The sequence below is a fragment of the Platichthys flesus genome, chromosome 7, assembly GCF_949316205.1.
Source record: "Platichthys flesus chromosome 7, fPlaFle2.1, whole genome shotgun sequence".
Taxonomy (NCBI): domain Eukaryota; kingdom Metazoa; phylum Chordata; class Actinopteri; order Pleuronectiformes; family Pleuronectidae; genus Platichthys; species Platichthys flesus.
In genome coordinates, this window is record NC_084951.1 from 7,414,494 (window position 1) to 7,436,628 (window position 22,135).

A 22,135-nucleotide genomic window follows, 5' to 3' on the forward strand; every position below is an offset into this window, starting at 1 on the left:
CAGTGGATCCTTCATCCAAGTGTGGCTTATCCCTCTCTTCTCCACCAACCCTGTCTATATTATTCCCTCCCTCACCTCTCTTCTCTCCGCCTCCTCACCTCCTCTCTTCTCTCCCTCTCTCTCACTCGCACACATGCACGCACCTCATTACTCCCTTTGCATTTTCTCCCTCTCTCCCGCTTATTTTCTTTCCTCCCGTGTTCCAGTTTCTCTCTCTCACACACTTTTTACCATAAACTGTTTTTGTCAGTCAGGTAGTGTGTGTTTGTGTGTGTGTATGTGTGTGTGTGTGTGTGTGTGTGTGTGTGTGTGTGTGTGTGTGTGAGGTGAGGTGAGAAAAGACCAGAATGTATCTGTCTATTATAATATATACTTGCTTTTCCAATGTGTGTGTGCATGTGTTTGTGTGTTTGCTGACCAGTCATTTGTATGTGAGCTCCGTTTCATACAGCAGTCTGTGTATACCTGCCTGTCAAAGTCCGGTCTGGCAGAAGTGCCAGTGAGTCGTGGGACCTCTGGATTCTCCTCAGTCTCCTCTTCCCAGTAGCTTATCATCTCCTGTTCTTCATCCTTTTATCTCACCCCCTCTTTTCTCTTCTAAGCACCTCTGACCCTCATCTGCTGTCAGGTCTTTCATTTTTGCAACATAACTTCTTACACGCAGAGACTTCAGTTTCTCCGCAACCTCCCAGTGCTTTGCTGCCAGCCTTGTTTACAGCTTCTCTACGTCAGCAGAGCTCAGTGCCAAGGCTGGCCATCTATTCAGACAGCAGCGTTTGCTTGAGGTGTTTACACTTGTCACATATCTGTTCCTTTAACTTTTCCCCAGCAATGCCTACATGCCATATTTGGATGACACAAAGAACGAGATAAAATATCCAGAGACACTTAAAATGCCTTGACTTAAGAGTCGTGTTTACTTGAGATTGGATGAGGCAGGAGCTGGCTCTTTGACTCTTTGATAGTTTAGTGTGTTATGTGATAAAGTGCAACAAAAAAAAAGAGAGCGAGGTCAAGGCGGAGATATATTTTTCTGCTGTAGATTTCTTTGTCAGATGTGATTCTTTTCAATACACCATGAGCCCACAGAGAAAAGCCTCCGCAGTGCACACATTGATTTTTGTCTAATCAAAGACACGGCTCTCTTGATCCGCTGATGACTAACACGGTCTTGACAGATGAACAGATTCCTCTCACCGGTGTGCCGCCACAAGTGCAGATACAGGTCCTTACTATCAGAGATTTGATGGCTGATTGTTTAGATTTCACTGCTGACAGGGAGTCCAGCAGTAATGCATGTCTGAAGGCAGCAGGGCAATGCAGCAGATAGCATGAGGCCAATGGAAGAGGACATTTCACTTTCAATATAAAGGGCAGGGAACCATAGAGTCTGGTGTTTGACATTAGTTTATCTCACACCCACATATAAGCACACATAAGCGCCCTCTGTGGCCACATCAGCTGATGAGATAGAGCATCTGTGCGTGCTTGCTTTTTCATTGGTAAGGGAATAAGAGCAGTTGTCGACTCTTGTAGAAGACTCCTTAACAATTTAAAGGTGTTTGCTAGTCCCCAGACCGACACTTTGACCTCTGGCTCAGATGATAACAACCTAAACACACTTGTCCAAGGTCCTGATTGACCTGCAATCTTAAACGATGTTCAAATTGGTTACAAAAGATAAACTGTAAAGCAATTACTGATATCAGTAACAATTAGGCTATTGTATTGATGTAGAACTCTCTGCCTGAGGAAATTAGGTTTGCAAAGTTGGTGTCATCTTGTAAATCACTCCTCAAAACCTACGTTTACATGTACGATCTTTAAAGTCATTGATGTGTATTTTGTTTATTTTCTATCGATCTTGCACTTGTTTTATTTTGGTCTTACCCCCATATTGGTTCAACCGTTTTGTTCTTGCTTTTACGGTGTGTCCTATTTTATTTTATTTTGTAAAAGCACATGTGAAAATTTCTATTTAAATAAAATGTATTACTATAAGTAGTAGTAGTAGTAAAAGTAGAAGTAATTTTAGGTTATTGAAATTACCTAAAAGTATGACCTCTCAATCTGGATAGTATTAGTGAAATACTAAACATGACTTGGATGGATCGCCATTAGTACAACAAGAACCTATTCATGGTCCCCAGAGGATAAATCCTATAATTTAAGTATTTTTTATCCACTACATGGATGGACACCAAACATTGAACAGATATACGTTGATCTCACATGCTATAGTCTTGTGAGATCTGTTCTTGCGCTGCCATGATGTCTACTGTGGTGAGATGAAATGAATATCAACAAGAGTTGAATGGATATCCATTGTAATTGGTTCAGACATTTCTGTTTCCCTCAGACTAATTCATACCTTGCTGATCCCTTAGCTCTCTCTAGCACCATCATCACGTCAACACTTCCATTTGTACAGTATTAATTACATCCCCGTAAGCCTCAGCTGCTTTGTTTTTATTCAAATTAGACCTGTTAGCATGGTAACAAACTAAATTAAAATCAGGAAAATTAAAAAAATATACCTGCTAAACATGCATGGTAACCATAGCAACAAACTCAATAAAAAGATGGACAATACATCTCTACTTCATCCCTCTATACAGAAATCAAGCCAGAATATATCAAGATATGCATGCTGACATGTTGCGCCAATGACATCATTTGGATTGGGAGTCAGTCTCAGCTGAACACTTTCAAAATTCAGTGTGATAAGAACTAACCTAAATTAGAACAATCAATTTGAGATATACTTTTTAGTTTGTTTACATGTTCTATACACTCATAACAACATGGATGAGGTTGGACTATGACCTATACAGCAACCAGCGAACAGGGGGCAATTGGGACACTTTGGCCTCACTGATGAGGGTGATGGGGCTAACGTTTAGTAGCATTTAGCTAAAATCACCACTGTGGCCACAGTCTCACAGAGCCACTAACACATCTACCATATATGTGTATGATGTAAAATTAGCATCTTGCCAAAGTTTTGAATGGTTTTCAATTTTGTCTCTTGAAAAACCAACTGTCAATTACTTGCTCAATGCACCCTGGTTTAAGGATGTGTCGCCTGGTGTGTCTTTGACTTCTGCAGTCAAATAACAAAACCGTCATAGCACAGTAGAAATCCCTTGTAATGTTTTTATTGTATTGATAAATACAAATTTTCTTTAGTGTGGATCTACAGTGGGTACGGAAAGTATTCAGATCCCTTTAAATAGTTCACTCTTTGTTTCATTGCAGCCATTTGCTAAAATCAAAAAAGTTCATTTTATATCTCATTACCCCATCTTGACAGAAAAAAACTGAAATGTAGGAATTTTTGCAAATTTAATAAAAAAGAAATACTGAAATATCACATGGTCATAAGTATTCAGGCTCAGTATTGAGAAGAAGCGCCCTTTTGAGCTAGTACAGCCACGAGTCTTCTTGGGAATGATGCAACAAGTTTTTCACACCTGGATTTGGGCATCCTCTGCCATTCTTCCTTGCAGATCCTCTCCAGTTCCGTCCGGTTGGATGGTGAACGTTGGTGGACAGTAATTTTCAGGTCTCTCCAGAGATGCTCAATTGGGTTTAGGTCAGGGCTCTGGCTGGGCCAGTCAAGAATGGTCACAGAGTTGTTCAGAAGCCACTCCTTTGTTATTTTAGCTGTGATCTTAGGGTCATTGTCTTGTAAGAAGGTGAAGCTTCGGCCCAGTCTGAGGTCCAGAGCACTCTGGAAGAGGTTTTCTTCCAGGATATCTCTGTAGTTGGTCACATTCATCTTTCCTTCAATGGCAACCAGTCATTCTGACCCTGCAGCTGAAAACCACCCCCATAGCATGATGATGCCATCACCATGTTTTACTGTTGGGATTGTATTGGGCAGGTGATGAGCAGTGCCTGGTTTTCGCCACACATACCGCCTAGAATTAACGCTAAAAAGTTCAATCTTGATCTCATCAGACCAGAGAATCAGACCAGAGAAGACAACAGAGGAAAAAACACTATGTGCCCACACAAGAAATACTCTTCTTTGAGCTCTAGTGGAGCCACTTTGTCAGTGTGTCCATGTAATTCTATATCTGTCTGACTTTTATTTACTATTGCATTATTATCCCACTACTACTATTTATTTAATCTTGATGTGCCTTATTCTTAATTTATTTGTCCTTGTGCTTAAATATAATAAAGCAATATGTAACCTTGGTCAAAAAGTTATATATAAATAGCATTCGTTATTATTATTTTGTAGAAAGGTACACGTGAACCAGGCTCTGTTTGCCTGTTTTTGCTCCTTTAACAGACTGTTCAGGACAGGCAGGAGCGAATAAATTATTCATCCAGGTTTATCATTGTTAATAATTTATCAATATTATTTTTAGTATGACTTTATTGATTAAAATGTTAAGCAACATTCAACCTGGTGCAGAAACTGCATAATCTTAGGCCGAAAAATCACAGCTCGGGACTTGAACCAGACTTGAGTCTTATTGTGAATGACATTGTCCCATTGTGGGTTTCGCTGATTTCCCCAGAGTCAGGCGAGGATCTTGCATCAAGGTAAATATGTGCTCCAAGAGTCCACAAAAATTTTGCAATGGCAAACAAGCCAAATTATACTACCATAGCTGAAAAAGCAGCATTTTTATATATTTTTTTTACTTTACTTGAATGTTTGTTTTAAATTTAATAAAGCTTTGTACCTTTGGTCAAAGCCCTCAGCAACCTCATATCTCACCCTCCACTTGTGGTATCATATGGATTTATCTTGGTGAAGGGAAAGATAATCTCAGACAACGAAGTGCCAGCCTGCACACTCCTGTATGTCTAGGTTAACAATTGGGACCAAGATTCACGTCAAGACTTCATCGATTGCATCACTTACTTGTATGCTGTTGCATGATTGATAATGTGGCCAGACAGAGCTTAGAGTAGATCTTAAAATGTTCAACAACACTTCAACTCCACAGCCCTTACTAGTTGTATTATCTATAGCAACTTTGCTGTAACTTAGTAAGGTCTCAGTATGACGACTACTGAGGGCAAACTATGCAAACAAGATGTAGGTTTAGGATGCACATTTATTTATTTCTGTAAGTGAAGCATCTCTAAATAATCTGTTTCACAATAGGCAAATTAAGTCTTCATAATTCCTTTGTACAATTTTGAGCATGGTGGTATTAACACAACACTTCATTTACTCGACTTTAGTGAGCACACTTAGGACTTTTTTATGACATGCATACATCCTGTTCGCATTACCTATATGAACTGCATCTACATTTACTTGACACTGATTGATTAAACTTTTAGAATAAATGAATGTGTAGTTATACAGTTTTACAGCTAAATTCTCTTCTTCTATTATTTAATGCTGTTTAAATTCCTGCAATTGGTCCTAAAGTCTGAATTATCCCAGAAAATAATATCACACTGCCAAACAAACCGAACAGTGGTTCCGTTTCACCTTGTTGGACAAAGTGTTGGTTCGTCGCCCGGATAGTGGTCTAACTCTAAGGCATCTTTCACTCTTGTTATTTTGGTTTGGATTTATCTTGAAGGTCTTTGTGTGAAAAAGCCCCTAACTTGCCATAAATACTACATGTATATGGCAACATGAGCAGTGTGAGTCTGTGTTGTAGATTTCATTTTAATCAGAAAGCTGTTGGTGGTCATGACAGGACTGAATCATGCATGTGATTGATAGCATTTTTGATGGGCTCCCTGAAGCCTAGTGACGCATGTGTAGTATTGATCAGCTCCCACAGCGTGTTCCCACTGAAGCCAGCCTCTTTGAGGAAAGCTCCCTAGAATCAGCCCCAGGATCTGAGATCCATGTTTTCCCTCAGTGATTCACGGAGCTTTTTGTTGTTACACTAACGTGCATCCACCTTCACACACACAAACCCACACAGAAACAGAGATTCATCCCATGCATGCGTAAACACCTAGCCTACTGGGGTTGCCAAGATCACCTGTCAATCATAACTACTGCCTCTTTAGAGAAGCACCTCTCTCTTAACACCTTGTAGGTATATGAAGGATAAGGTAGATCTTTCAGGCTTAAATAATAAAAGTGTTGCTGCCTTTGCACGCAGTTGTCTGTTTGTCAAGTTTGCTGTAAGAGTGGAGTCAGATTGCATGGATGGAGTTAGCACCCTGAATCAGAGCATGAATGTTGAAGCCATCCTCGGTGCTGTGGGCAAAGGAAAATAATGGAGAAGACAACCATGAACCCACCTGCAACAGCCCAGGGGTGAGATGAGATGGCGACTGACCAGGTGCCGGCAAAGATGGGGCTTCTGCAGCATTTGGGAGGTGAACACCATCTGTCAGACACATACACACAACATTAACGAAACATCTCTGAATGAACCGTCTCTGTTGATTTCTTTGCAATGGGAGATATTAATGTAACTAATCTTTTTTTCTTGACAAACAACAATACAATTTTTTTAATTTGCTGTGACACACTGGTGACAGCTCCACGCTGTTGTTTCACACCAGCTGATTCCAGATGATGGCATCAGTGCTGCTTGAGACCTATAACATTTAAACAAGTGTACAACAGTGGTCATGCCTTCATGTGTTGTATTTCCTTAACTGTTGGTCGTTAACAGATCAATCATTGACATGATATTACAGACCCATCAGAGCTACATTATAATGGTCTCCATTGATGTCACCAGTTAGTAAAAGTAATGATAGCTGCACTTACAGCAGAGTATTGGTGTTTAAATGTTGGAGCACACTTCATATCAGACAATATTAGAGGGGGAAAAAGACATTTAGTTTATTGAAACATATACAGCTGTTTTAACTTGGAGAGGAAATGTGTTCATAGCATAATAAGAGTATTTAATCAGTTGCCAAATAGAGACAGATGATTACAAAATAACCAGAAGGGGAAATGTTTTTTGGGGTTATTCTAAATTCACCATTTTCACAACACAAACACAAATAGTTAAAGATATAAAACCCCAATATAACACAGGGGTTTCATCTAAATTGTACGAATTGTAGTTTTCTTTAACATAGAATGGGCCCTTTATATTTAAATCCTTTATATTTCTCTACCGAGGCCGCCATGTTTTTACAGTAGCTCGAACTGCACAAACTAAACACCTTTTGAGTTTTTATGACAACTTTGGGTCACCACAGGTTCTATTTCATATATGGAAGGGGAGGGTGAGGTGAGGGGTGTGCAACATGCAACTTCACCACTAGATTTTGATTTCCTTTCATAAATTATTTACCAAATGACATTTACATTTCAATTATATATAAATAAATGAAGATTAAGATGCATTTATTAGTCCCAAACACATGCACAGACATGCACAGGAAATGTATCCTCTGCTTTTGACCCATCTGGTGTAGGACACACAGAGCAGTGAGCGACCATGTACGGCGCCCGGGGAGCAGATGTTGGGGGAGTAAGGTGCCTTGCTCACGGGCACTAGACAGGGTAGGGAGAATCCTCTTGGATTTTTGGACAGATCAAGCCAGGTTCGTCTTCTGTTGTCTCTCCATGGAGTCGAACCAGAGACGAACCAGAGACCTTTTCTGCCCATAGTCCAAGTTTCGGTCACCAGACCACCGCCTCTCCTTAATACCCGTTATGATAAAATACATGTTAGCTAATAAGTTCATACGGTTTCATGTTTTTTCCTCTCTCTCTCTCTCTCTCTCTCTCTATATATATATGTGATTCTACCTGATTTACATATTCTATCATTGGTTCAGCAGGGTTTGACCCCAAAACACCACATTTCACTCTTTTTATTACATTGTTTCATCTGACAAAGTCATCAAAATCCTAGCTTGTTTCAATTGTCAATGCTTAAATGGCCTTTTAATTAACACAGTTACTTACCATGAATATTTAAACATTCCTATCAGAGGCAGTTCATACCCGACCCGACCCCCACATACTTCTTTTGTTGGGTGTCCATCATGAATTGAGGAATTTGATATTTCTTCAAGCAAACATCTAGTTCCTTTCTCCAGTTTTGTTTCTCCTCCCTCTCTGTCTCTGTGTTGAAAGCAGCTTTAAGATATTAAGCTTGACCCTAAAATAGTTGGGGCACTTAATGAAATTGCTTTTAGTCCATAGAGTGTCTGCCTGGCATGGCTGTACTACTGAATGGGTCTATGGGGCGAAGGCCCAGGACCAGAGTCCCTGTTTGAAGTGACATCTCTTATTAGAAAGTCAAACAACTGCAATGATACATATGACAAATAAAAAGAGAAACAAACTAGGGACACAATCCATCCACCTATGAAGATCGCTAATTACTTCTGTGTTTAATCTACACAAAAAGAGTGGAGTTAGTAATGTTGTGATATGATATAAAACATTATTTGTTTAGAACGGCTGCCTCACTGATGAATTTGAAAACTCAGAGTACCCTGAGGGCCCGAAGGAAGGTGCCCCCCCCCCCATCCCCCCGAGCCTGTCTGTGTCGGTTCCTGGGCTGCGGCATCTTTTTTCGCTGACCTCTGCACGGAGAACAGGCTGCAGCCCAAGAATCTACAGCACGCACGGCATCCACTCTTACAAACACTTAAATGCCAATTACAAACCTAAACACTGTAAAGCAAAGCCAATCAATGGAATATATCTACTATGTAGCGGTCAGCAAATCACTGGGAAAAATCATCATATTAAACCGAAATTATTGACTAATTTGTGTTGCCTTAACACGCTGTAATTGCAACGAGGCTTTCAGTGATTTTGTCGAGATTCTGCAGTATCAATATTGGACTTGATTAACTCAACCGCCACCTTGGGGGTTGGGGGGTGTCAGCTAATACAGCAGTAAAGTCAGTTGTTACACAGCGGTTGCAGAAACATTCAATTAATTCAATTACTATACACTGAAGATTTGAGCCCTACAATTTTCTGCTGTCACTGCTGATTGCAAGGGCAAGTGTGACTTGCGTCCGTTGAACTGCACACACGCATGCATAAAACATGTGTATAAAAGATAAAGCTATAGTTTAAATCTGAAGATAAACTCACTGACATTGTTGTTTAACTTCTCTTTGTTTAATGAGTTTAATTATAATATTCCCTTCTGTTGGATCGCTGCTGCGTGTTTGAGGTTGCAGGCGTCAATATGGTTCTTGAGAGGGGAATAATCTTTCCCGTTTTATATGACACACGTTTGCATCATAGTCAGTACGTGAACACTTGGGGCACAGCATAATTAGAAATGGGAAATAACAGGCATCTGTAAGTGTGCCGCCATTGTTGTTATCCCAAAGGTGCATGTTCATCCGCCTTAGTGGAGGACCACCCACTACAATTAGACCTAGAAGAGATGAGATTTAGAACTCATCCTGCAGGCTCACCCTGAGAGTGCATATCCCTGTGTAGCTGTGATCACACTGTCTTTATCTTTAATTCCCCCAGTGTTTTCCCTCAGCTCTGTCAGTTTGCTTTGTACTGTCTAAGATAAAAAAAATATCAATAAATGCAACCGACTCAATTCATCAGCCGCACAAAGCAGAAGGTAACACCTGTGCTATCTAATATTACATTCATGGTCTGTAATTTCTTATTATCCAGTTAAATCAACTCATTTACTGTGAGTAATGTTCTTGTTCTGCCCAAAAGAGGTTTGAAACTATGTTCACATGAATAAACTCCAAGTAAAATAAAAGCTCAAATAGATTTGATTAGTGTACAGTTGTTACGTCATACACAAATCTTCCACCAGATCCACTTTGATTCAAAGGAGAATTCAGCTGCTTTGATTACACAAGCAGGAAAGGGAGCAGAATACTATGTGGGATAAACTTGCTTACATGTGGAGATATTTTGCATGTTACTCTTGTGTCTTTATTGCCTCAGAATCTAATAAAAACCTAACGCTAGCCAACAATGTGGCCATAAATCAACTCACAATGATGTGCAGACAGTAAATAAGCTATGATAAATATCTGCTCCGTGCCTCATCTCTGTGATATGGCGGAAGAGCAGGATATATCGGGAGGATGTCTACATTTGTGGGGGAGTATGGTGTGAACTCCCTGGTGTGTCAGCAACATATCAGAATAAACAGCTGAGGAGGCTCCTCAGGGAAACAGTGCAGGGGCACAAATTCACCTTTTTCCTGAGGGGGAATCATTCTTTAATCATTTTACTGTATTTGAGACCTTAGTTGATGCATAGACTCTTCAGCGGAAATATCTCAGGCTATACATTAAGCAAATGTTCACATCGCTGAAGTGACTACAAATGCTGCAGTTTACCTGTTGTGGAAACGCCAGGGAAGCGTTTGTGTGTGTGGGTCCATAGGACTATCTGGAGTCATACATAGTTCAGCTAATTTCTTCTGCAGGGGCTGGTCCTGGATGACTTCCATTATCCAACGCTATACCTGTGGCTGACCAGTGGCCAATTAAATTATCTGTTACCTCGGGTTGTTGCATTGACTGATCCCGGGCAGGTTTCATTCGTAACGCTGATTGGCTTTTGAGACATCGCGTCAACCACATTTTTCCCTGAAGTTAAAATATTTCAACTCGAGTGAGGGAAGCAGATGTACAGATGTCCTTCTGCCCTGAGGCAGGTTGGGCCAATCAGAGCCATTTATCTTGAATTGGGCGGGTTTGGTTTGCTGCTTATGTGCTGCATTACTGCTGCACTTCAATCACACATCAACCAAACTGCTTTGCTCTGATTGGTTATGGGTCAATCCAATAATATGTAATCGTAAATATAATCGTCATCATTCACTTTAGGAATTAAACACCGACTATCCCCATGGAAACAACCAGATATGGGAACTCAGATTTTTGATCATGAATCATCTTTGTCTGCCGGTATTGTCATCGATGTTGCATACAACCTTTTTTTCAAAGCTTTATTAATATATCTTATCACCACCTGTCATGCAAGACAGAATAAAAAAAATCTAACAAAGCCACCCAAGTGATGAAAAGACACCACTACCTTCTAGTTCTAAAGCTGTAAGACTTAATGTAATATACAGATAGCAACACTGATTGACAAGCTTCCATTTTTGTCATTTGGGTGGTCTGTACCTGTGTTTTAGCAGGATTATACATGTATCAACTACATTCAATTAAATATTACTGAAATATATGGCTCACTGGTTTGTTTCTTTGCAGAATTTGTTAGTTCAATTATTTTGTCTTTCCTCCACCAACAGTGAGCCTATAAAGTATAGATTACCCGAGTTTGATAGAGTATGAGGTAATTTGATTAATAGATCACATTGATTTCAGTCAGACACACATCTCATAATACAGTGAAGAATACAGAGATATCCTTACTTTTAAATTCTCTATAATAGCATTATCCTACGTCCTACCTTTGCAGAAATGGAGCTCTGACGATAGGCGTAAATTGGTATCGCACGATTGCTGCATATGAATGAAATTCATAGGATATGGGGTAGAATTAACAAGACATCTCTAAAATGTCAAGTGAATTAGGGGTAATCTCCAATCCATATTAAGAGTCATTTGTCTCGGCTGCAGAGAGCAGCCCACAAGGTGACACCAGGACCCTCACCATTCTTGGCTGCCACTTGGAGCAATAGGCACTGTCATCCATCAAAAGTCAACTTGACAGCACCCAGCGTGCCTGGAGGACTTCTATGACTATTAGCCCTTGATCCCTCCCTAACCATCCCACTGTGTATCCCAGCAAGCCATTCGTGACTCTTTTTTTTTAACAAATGGTGATCAATCAATGACATTATTAGTATAGGTAACATTTAACCATGCTGCTAACATCCATCAGACGGCTGCCGTCAGGCAAGCACCATGTCCACAGTCATGTTTATCACTTGTGTTGTCTTGTGCTTCATTTCAGATTTTCTCATCGCACACAAAGTATTTAATAGAATAGAAATAGGTTCACTGATGTTACATATAATAAACACCTCCACAGTAATGCGCTTGTAGCTGAATGGAAAAAACATAGGTTTAAATGGGAATTCCAGTATTTTCAACCTGGGCCCCATGTTTATAAATGTGGATGAATAAATGAATAGTACTTACAAGAACCTAAGGAATCAATTCTGCCAGAAACAAGAACATGGCTGCAGTGGCTACAATGTAATCGTTTGGTCACTAAAAGAGCTTTGTACTACTGTCAGAAGACTCACTTACTGTTCTCCTGGTAACGAGAAACAAGTGAAAATAAGTGACATTGCAAACTAGAAGAGACAGTCATCTGACGTTGTTCCCCTATAAGGCTCTGTTGTTAAAACTTCCAAATTACCTTGGCTCTCTTCTCTCATTTATAACCAGTACATCCAGCACAAGATCCAATAACTGCTTAACTTTAGATATCCCTCATGTACACACCAATATTGACGTAACCTGGATTCAGTAACTATGTACCTTCTAAATGGAATGATTTTACTAACTTCCCTTGAACTACAGACTTGTGTTCCCCTTGGAGATATTAAATATTTACTATGTGATATTTTTATGAATCTTGTGACTGTTTTAATAAATGTATTTATATTATGATGTTTTGTTGTGGCTTGTGTTATATTGTTGCTGATTCTAAGTGATTCTTGTTCCCAGGCCTCTCTTGGAAAAGATATCTTGATCGCAACTCGACTGACTGATTAAATAAAGATTTAATAAAAACATAAATGCTACAGCATTTTTAAAGCTGATGGCTCACAGGCTAATTATTCTGTGCAGGAGATGCTCTCTGTGATTCCAGTGGAGAAGCTGCAACACAGCCAGAGCAACTCCCAAGATAGATTAATTAAAACCTGGGTCACCTTTAGCGAATTAATTGAAAACATATAGCTTAAACTAAATATCATCATATCAAATTATTGTTCCTGTCCACAACCATATGTACTAACCCATATGTACATTATATATACAGATTTTTTTCTTTCCACGGGTGAGGTTCCAGAGAGGTGGATGTTTTCCCTACTGCCAAGGTGTGTTTGTTTTTATTCTGTACACTAACAATCTGAAACTGTCACAAATAGACTATAAATAAGTATATAAGCTAATAAAATGAACTGTATTGTGGCCTAGTTTATTTTTTGTGCTGAGGTAAAGTTTTGGGCACCCAAGATATATAGTGGCCCCATCACATCCTCACTCATGCTCTGCCAAAACTAAAACCAATATTATTCAGCACTGCTCTCATTACCGGACATGTAGCACATGTCTGTGCCCACCAGCCGGAGCAACAATAAACATAATGGAGCCCATCTAATTTTCTCGTCCTGCATAATACTGGAGGAGGAGGAGCGCTGTCTGACTCCAGGCAACAAGACCCTTCAGAGATTGACAAGAAAGTCATTTAAGCTGTGTTGCTTTTTGAGGTGTCAACAGCCAGAGGGGTTTGTTGTCTGCAGTTTCCACATCCACTTTATCCATCAGCCGATGACCGTGTTGGAAGTCCAGCAAAGCATGTACAGAGTTTCATCATCATTTCAAGCATCTTTGTGCAGCTGAACATACTGTGTATTATTACCATGGGCAATATATCCTACGTCTGTCCTCATTCAATGCCTACAAGCTGTAACTCTTATACTGAAGTTAATGACATGGAAAGTTTTCCTATCAACTATAATATTGAGACCTTGGCCACAGACTAGTGGCCAAGTTAAACTTAGACACAGATAACTTCCCCACTTCTCTCCCTCTGCTCCCTCCTACTCGTTTCCAAACTTTTACCTCCCTCCCATCACTTCCTTTCACCATGTGTCCCTCTTTGGGTCACTATCCATCTCAATCTGTCTCCTCGGATTCACCTACTGTCGTCTCCTCAGAAGGACGAGAGTCAGGGGACAGTGTTCACATATGTGTTTGTGTGTGTGACCTGATTTTTAACAATGTATAGAAGCCCAGGCCTGCTAACAACATTGCCCACAATGAACATTTTTAAATTGGTGTGCGTTGGAAAGGAAACTGAGGTAAAACCTTAGGCATCTAATAAAAACAACCTTGTTTGATGAAGTTTTACCACATTTAAATGAGTGTGATATTGTCATATTCTGTCATATGCATGCCATGTTTTTATTTCCATACTGAAGATAAAGTATTGATGTCCTTCAGGTTATGCTACTGCTTATAACTATATAATGCTTCAGACACTCGATCTATACCAAAGTGAGACTGTCTGGGCTTTTATGGAGTTGTTGTTTTTGTTCCGGCTTTAATAACATTCAGACAAAGGTAAATAGGTCAAATAAGCATGCACCATCGATTTGGCCAAATAAATAGTTTGACAATTTCTTGTATCTCAAATAACATCAGAGCTACTGAGGCATCTCCAGGTAATAACTGCACTGATGCTGAGGGATACTGATGATCTTTGAGGCAATCATGTTAATGTTTTTAAGTGAAATGATTCTATCACAGCTGGGAGAGCAGCAGAGATATCGTACTTCAAATCAGCGTGTGTACAGTGTTTGGTTTGGTCTGATTACATCCGCCAAGGAGGTTATGTTTTCACCCCTGTCCATTTGATTGTTTACTTGTGTGTAGGATAACGTAAATAATTGCTCTTCAACTTCAGGATATGGGGCTTCAGTATTTTCAAATTTTCTCAAAGAATAATTCATTGATGTTGACGAAATGTATCCGGTAAGGGTACTAATATTCATGAGTGTGTGTAATTTGGTGCAAATGTTAATATAAATCTTAATTTAAATTGGGTTACACAAGAAAAATTTTTAGTATATATGTATAGGTTTATATTGGTACGTGTATTATGTAATAGGTTTTGCAATTGTCGTTACGGACGGAAATGCATCTTCAGCAGCATCAATAAACGTTTGATAAATCCGACTGAGCCTGTAATTTATTAAACCAACTCGTCTTAAAATATTCTGTTGCTGTGGTACCAAGCCGGGTTAAGTTGAGATGATGCTGCTGATGTTGTGTGTTAGTGATGCTGTAGAGAGTCAATTTCCTTATTGTGATTATTTTGTAAAACGTTTATGGATAATTCAAATGAATGGAGTTATGTAAACCTCACTGATACCTTCATACACCTCATTGCAATAACAGAAACTTACTATCCTTGTGGTTCAAAAGAGCTCAGGAAGGCATATGTATGTTATAACAATCCTATCCTCGATACATATTATGACAGGCTGCAGTTTTCAATGAATTAAGAGGATACATAACACATCATACCATCTCTCGATCATTCTGAAATAAATGTCCTTTCGGACAATCGATGAATTACTTCTCACTTCACGGCATGAGTAATTAATTTGCTTTGGTGATTTTCTCTTTAAATTGGCCCTAACAGATGAAAATGGAAAATAAAATGTGTGACTGGCAACACAGTTATTGCATTGCAGAGGAGAACAATATCAACATTCATATTTTTTTAATAATCTTTTTGTTTTTTCATGTGCCTATTGTTATCAGGCTTTGAGTAATGCCTCCCAGTTGCTCAGTTTAAAGAGTACCCCTTTTTTGATAGCTTTAATTAAATGGGAAATACTTAAGTGCAGCCTGGGTGACTAATGCTGCTCCCTAGATGTTAAGGTCACCATGTGAAGTCCGGTGGGGGCGGCTTCTCATCAATACCTCAACACATTCTTGATAGATAAGTGCCACTTTTTGCTCCCCTGAGACACAGAAACATCATGTAGTGCAAATCACCTCATAACAAGAGCATGCAACGGCTCTGAACCCTCCCGGCTTCTTTGCTCAGGAGAGATAAGTGTTAAATGCAAAAGCCGATTAGCTTTACGGAGTCAGTCCATTTTTAGTCATGCAAAGTTACTGTACAATGCAGTTAATATAGAGTGCTGTTTAACCAAAGCCCTTGGTCCTTATGTGCACCTTTTAATTCATTTGATGAGACTTGGGCACTCATGCCGTCAGGCTATTATCCAGTGGGACTTTTAATTTGAAATTAATAGAAGTTGTTTCAACGGTGTCCAAATTGAAGTGGCAACAGTTTTACACTTGTCACATTCCCACAGAGAAACGACTAACCAGTCTTACATCCTGGTTCAAGGCCTAAAACTTTAATCTTTGGTGTTCTGAGTAAATACCAGAAATGGTTTAGGAGTAAAATCGAAAATAAAACTTGTGAAATATTTCTAAGAATACAATGATATGATATAAATAAAATAATATTGTCATGATTCCCCTTTCTCCACACAACAACACACATTCACACTGGACTGCACTTGAATTACAATCTATGTTTTGTAATCTACCTTAATGGCTTCAAACTTAACAATACGCTCACAGTTGTTCCCTTGTGCATTACACTATCATTTACAAGTTACATGAGCAATTTAAGATTTACAGTTAATTCAGATTATTGTGCAATGTACACTAGCCAATTAATTCTGTTTTCTCTGGTGCAATACATTTAGATTAGCAATTCACTCTATTCTGCTTGTAAAGTTATAATTTTTTTGTATACCTCTCTCCTGTATTGTGACCAGGATGCAATGAGATTTTGTTCGTATGTGCAATTGGCCATAGTTTTGAATGACAATACAATTCTTATGCAGTTGATGTTGAATTAACTACTAATCTCCCTTTTTACTCCAGCAATAATAGCAGCATAAGATTGAGAGTGCAAGGAGAACATGTCAAAGAGCCTTTGACCAAACAGTGAACAAAGTCACCATGAAGAAAGGTTACTGCGGTTAGAATGACCCTACGTCGCAAGCAATACATAAATTATGTGGGCGTGTTAACAGGAGGGAGGCCAGGGTTCATGTCCTTGTTCTTCTTGCTGCACTAACATAAGTGCCTCATAATAAAAGGAGTAAGTTGAGTCAGATTTATGTTCTTTCATCCCAACTAAGATGCTTCGATTCCATGACTGCATTTTTATCGTCACTTGTTGATCATCACTTAGCACCACTGCAACACGATATGTGCGGGTCATATATTATCCAGCTGTGCCACGCACATCCCTTGTATGCCAGAGGTAATCAAGCGTGTATACTTTCTTTTTTTAGCAAGGACAAAATGGTGAAAAGCTTTTTGCTCCATCAGAAAATACAGATGTTTGTATCCACATCGCAAAGGACTACAATAACCTTTCTGCACATCTGTTTCCATATTGTAACAGTCTCTAAAGTCTTCAGACACATGATGTAGAAAACAGGAGCAGGACAAGCTGAGTACATAGTTGCTGTGGTTACCACATGGTATCTCCGCAGCATCATCGCGCTTCATGCATCATTACAGCTCCAGTACGTCTGGGAGAGCTGCCACAATGCAGTCGCCATGGCACCCTAACGGAGGAGCATGCCTTGTGTTTGTCTAGTTTCCTCTGTGTACTTTAATGTTTGAGTCAAATTAAAAGAGCTCATATCCTTTTTGTGGGGTTGACAAACATATGGGTCAAAAAGGGAGCAAATCACAGATCAGCTCTTGATCAGTCAAACTAACTCAATTCAAGCCTCTTCGAACAAAGCATGGAAGATTCCACAGTGGTTATTCAGTGGTTGACACATCTGTCACAACCACATGGTGGCTGTGGCTGAGGGGTAGAGTGGTCGTCCTCAAACCTGAAGGAGTTCAGGTAGTTCGACAGTTCGGCAGTTCGATCCCCAGTCTGACCCATCTGCATGACGAAGTGTCCTTGGGCAAGATGCTGAACCCTTAATGGCCCCCCATAGAATAAATAAGTGCTGCGAATAGATGCACTGTGTGAATGTGTTTGGAATGGGTGAATGTACAACTGTACTGTAAGGCGCTTTGAATGGTCATCAAGACTAGAAAAAAGCTATATAAATACAAAAACATTTACCATTTACAACAAGCCCTAATGGTGTCTATACTCTTTCCACCTCAATTCCTGAATCAAAGACAGTGCTGTCACAGCCCCCTGGTTCACTCGATCACAGGGGGGAGTGGCTTCGGTCTTCAGGCTTCAGGCCCACACCTCTCTATCTTTTGTGACAGGGAGGTTGAAGTTGGAGAACCAGACTCCAGCCGGTGCACATTCTTTACCATCAGCACCGAGTTTCAGATATCCTCTCATATGAGTGAGCCTGCCGACATCACAAAGTTTGTGGTGGCAATTTCAGTTGAGTAGGGAACAAAGTAAATGCTGATCTTTCTGTGGTTTAATTCAACATCTGTAGAGGGATTCACTACACATTCAAATACATGAGATGTGAGAATAAGCACAAGGAAAGGTAATATCATAAATTTTGTCCCTTCTGGTGAGATCGCATTATCTCATTCTTAACATTGGCTGAGTTACATGCTGCCTTCACCTCGAGACGCCTGGTGTTCTCTCAGCTGGTCCTTTGGGGGGCTGGGAAACGTATATGTTCTTATTTCTCACTTTAAAAAGTTAGGGATTGGTTTGGTCACAGTATTTCAGCAGAGTACACAAGATTTATGCCTTCCTATATCAGAAGCACAAGGTAGGTTGTTCAGTTCATGACACTTCTCAATGTTACAGACTTATGAATCAAGATTGGAAGCTGAAGTTTTCTTACTCACCGTTGAGCTCCGTCAATCTTCAAACTGATTAATATGGAGGACAACAATCAAAAATACATATTTTGTCTCCTTTCTCGTTTTTTTGGGACGACATCGGTCAAGTTTGTTGGGCAGAGGATCTGATTCCAACAATTTGGACGCAAGCTGTGACAATAATTGCAAGGTGAGTACCACCCTGTCAGTGGAGATGGGGGAGATGGATGAGATATTAAAGATTGACGAGCGATAATTGTGTTGCAGAGCTTGACAAGACTTCCTGGGGTTCCCCATCGTGTCGTCCGCCACCACCCACTGTGGTCTGAGGCGCACTTCACAGCACTGCCGTTATTGATTTGGTGGAATGTGGTAAAGTTCCCAGAGTCGTGTATTATTTGCTTAAGATTAGATCTAATTGATATATTGAGCTGTTTATTTAAACATGGACGTATACAAATAGCTTCATATTTGACAAGAATGATTCCTTGTCATTAGTGAGTCCTCCTCAAACAGTTCTACAATATACTGTCACTGTATTTGTGTGCTGGACGTTGTGTTCAGAGCTTTTACTAAACAGTCCATGGTGCAGAGTGAAGTTCGAAAACTGTGCGTTAATCCTACCTGGTTTATCTGAAGATTTTATAGTCCATGATTTCATGAATAAACTATATTACTGTTGACATGTTTTTGTATGTTTTAATCATCTACTTAATGTGTAATTGTTTCTTACATTGCATGTCAGATAATTTGGAGGTGTGATAAGCAATCAACACAATCTACAGAACCATATTCACAATGTAAAGCCATGCTGCAACAAAACGAATGCTGTGCTTTTACTTTGGAAAGAAATTGCTTAAGAGGATGTTACTCTACGAATGTTGTAATAACGGGTATTAGCAGCCTCTGCACCAGTGAATGTCTGTGTCCAATAAATTGAAATACAATTAATCGAATTATAAAGATGATGTGGTCACGGTTTCAACCCACAGTTGTGCGACTCGGCCCACAGACTGACTGTTAGCACACTGACCACCAAAGGGCTGGTCGCATCAAATTTCATATAAAATCGCAACAATTTCAACACAGCATTTTCTTCGGCCATTTAGAAAACACACTACTGTATGGTTGATAAGATAAACAGTTTGACAGATATCTGTTCCAAATTCAGACAGACGTCAGTGGAATTAGGAGGTAGATATACAGCCTTTCAAGGAACACAAATTTCCATAATTAAAATATGGCACCTAAAGCTCAAGATTTTTAAAGCATAACTTACAGCTCTTCCAAATAAAGCTAATGCATCAGAGGTCAGAGTACAGCTTGTTGCAGTCTCCGAGAGTGTGTCATTATTCATTTCCAATCCAACAGCAATGGCAAAGAGCAAATAGGCTAAAACTTTCCTGCCCATTATAAATGTTCATTCCTGTTCATTCCACATAATCCACAGCATTCGAGAGCTTAACTTTAAAACTATCCATCCTCTGTGTCTAAGATTGCTTTTTAATTAAACTAATTCCATATCCAAACGTGGCTAATTCTTTTGTCCCTCTCCTCCATTTTGAACGAGAGCCAGAAGCTGGCAACTTCTCCACTGGAATCAGTCCAGACCTTGAAAAGTTGAGGGACACCAGTTTGATTATTACTTTTTACATTACTGTGTATTTTTGGTGGCGATAAACAATACCAAAGAATTCAATTACCCTGTTTATACAGAATACATACGTTTTATCTAAATATCATCCAACCTTAACTAATACCGAAAAAGCCTGCACTGAACATACAGGAGGATTAACGACACACTGGACTGTTTCAGAGTCCACATTATTTAAGATACATTGACAATGGGGACAGGGAGGTGCCACCAAAACAGTTTCGAAGGCTGGATGATGATGATGATGATTATTATTATTGAGCAAATTTCCAAATAATGGCACTAATATGGATAATGTTATCTTATCTGTCTCAACCAGGCAGGAAGGGTCTAATGAGAGACACAATCCCATTATGGATGGTGTAGTAGCAAATCTGTTGGAGGTTAATCCATTGAAGTTCAGATATCATCCTCAGCAGTTGGTAATTTTGACTATTTAACTGCACTATTACTATTAAATATAACAGAAAAAAACAAGTGAATATGGTAAAAGAAAACCATGTCCAACACGAGAACATCTTCAAACAGAGACAGAGACTATGCTCTTTACTACAATTACCTCTTATAAAGTGACTGAGGTTCGTATACTGATCCAAACTCTATTCACTGCTCAAGATGGTGCTGAAGTGGACCTTAATTATACATTATTTTACATACATGAATTAAAACATACAAACAAGTGAATGATAATTTATCGATTTTGTATAAAAAATGAATAAAAGTGTAATATAAGGTTATAGATTTGGTTCTGGCTGTGCCACAACAACCCAAGTAACGGTGCTCACAAAAAGCAAATGATTTGATGATCACATCTCATACCTCAACGTCTCCTCCTTTCGGTGGATACTGAGTTATTAGTTCAACTTCGAAACTCTCAACGCTAAACTTGAAAAAGTAAAATGCCTCTATGTACAATACAATAGTGGCTTCTGTTGCTTTTCTGTGTTAATGCCACAATGCTCATTCTTTACTGAGCTTTTAACTGAGAGAAAACTTCATTGAGGAAGATATGTGGCTGACTTACATGTTCTTTTTCCATAGTTCCGGATGAACACGCTCACTCACTGTGAAACCGGATGTCTCTGTGCAAGTGTTCTCCAGACACTCTGGCCTTCGGGTTTAAGTGGGCTACAGTTTGTCCATGGGTAATCTTTAAATCAACAACTACAGCTCTCTGGGTTTAACAGCTGCTCATGTTACTCTGACACTGATACACTACATCACTCTTCTACAAAGGACAGGAAAAAAGACTTTAATATAAAATAGAGAAATAGATTGCCTATAACTGATAAAGAGGTAATTATTGCTTAAAATACTACTACTAATTTTGTGGAATTATTCCCATTGAAATATAGCTCACCACAGTGTAATGCGGAGACTTAATACCCAACATAAATAAGTAGAGTAATTAAAAAATGTACAAGTAAAATGTATAATAGGATATCTAGTACAGCCGTCTGCATTAATTTGACCTCTGTAGAGTCAATGCATTCCATGTTAATTCAGCACAAACACTAATGTTACCACTTGCATGAGTGATTCTCAGCTTCCGACTAACCTCACCACGTTTATGTGTCCCAGTAAAATGAGTGTCCTGCAACTGTATACGCACTAAAATCCACCTCACGTTCTGTCATAACACACCAACAACAGCTTGTAACCCTACAGGGTGCAATCATCCACTGCCTCGCTCCTCACACCACTCACTCCACTACCTGGCAGGATTGAGTCCTTTCAAGACCTTCAATTTAATCCTTCTTTTCTCTACATTCTTCGTGTCGTGAGCTGCATGTCATAGGTCCGGGAGGGATTCCCCCCCCTTCAAGCTGATTTCATTCACATTTGTCTCACGGAAATTATATTCTGTAAAACGGCTGATTGCCTCTCCCTGACCTTCAACATCTCGTTTCCACACAGCTCGTGCGGAAAGTAAAAAAATAACCTGCACTTCCACTCCAGTTCATATTTCTCACTTCGGACCTCAGTGGCTTCATTCAGACACCGTCTTGGACCATGAATTCTACGACCGAGCTCATGTTAGTT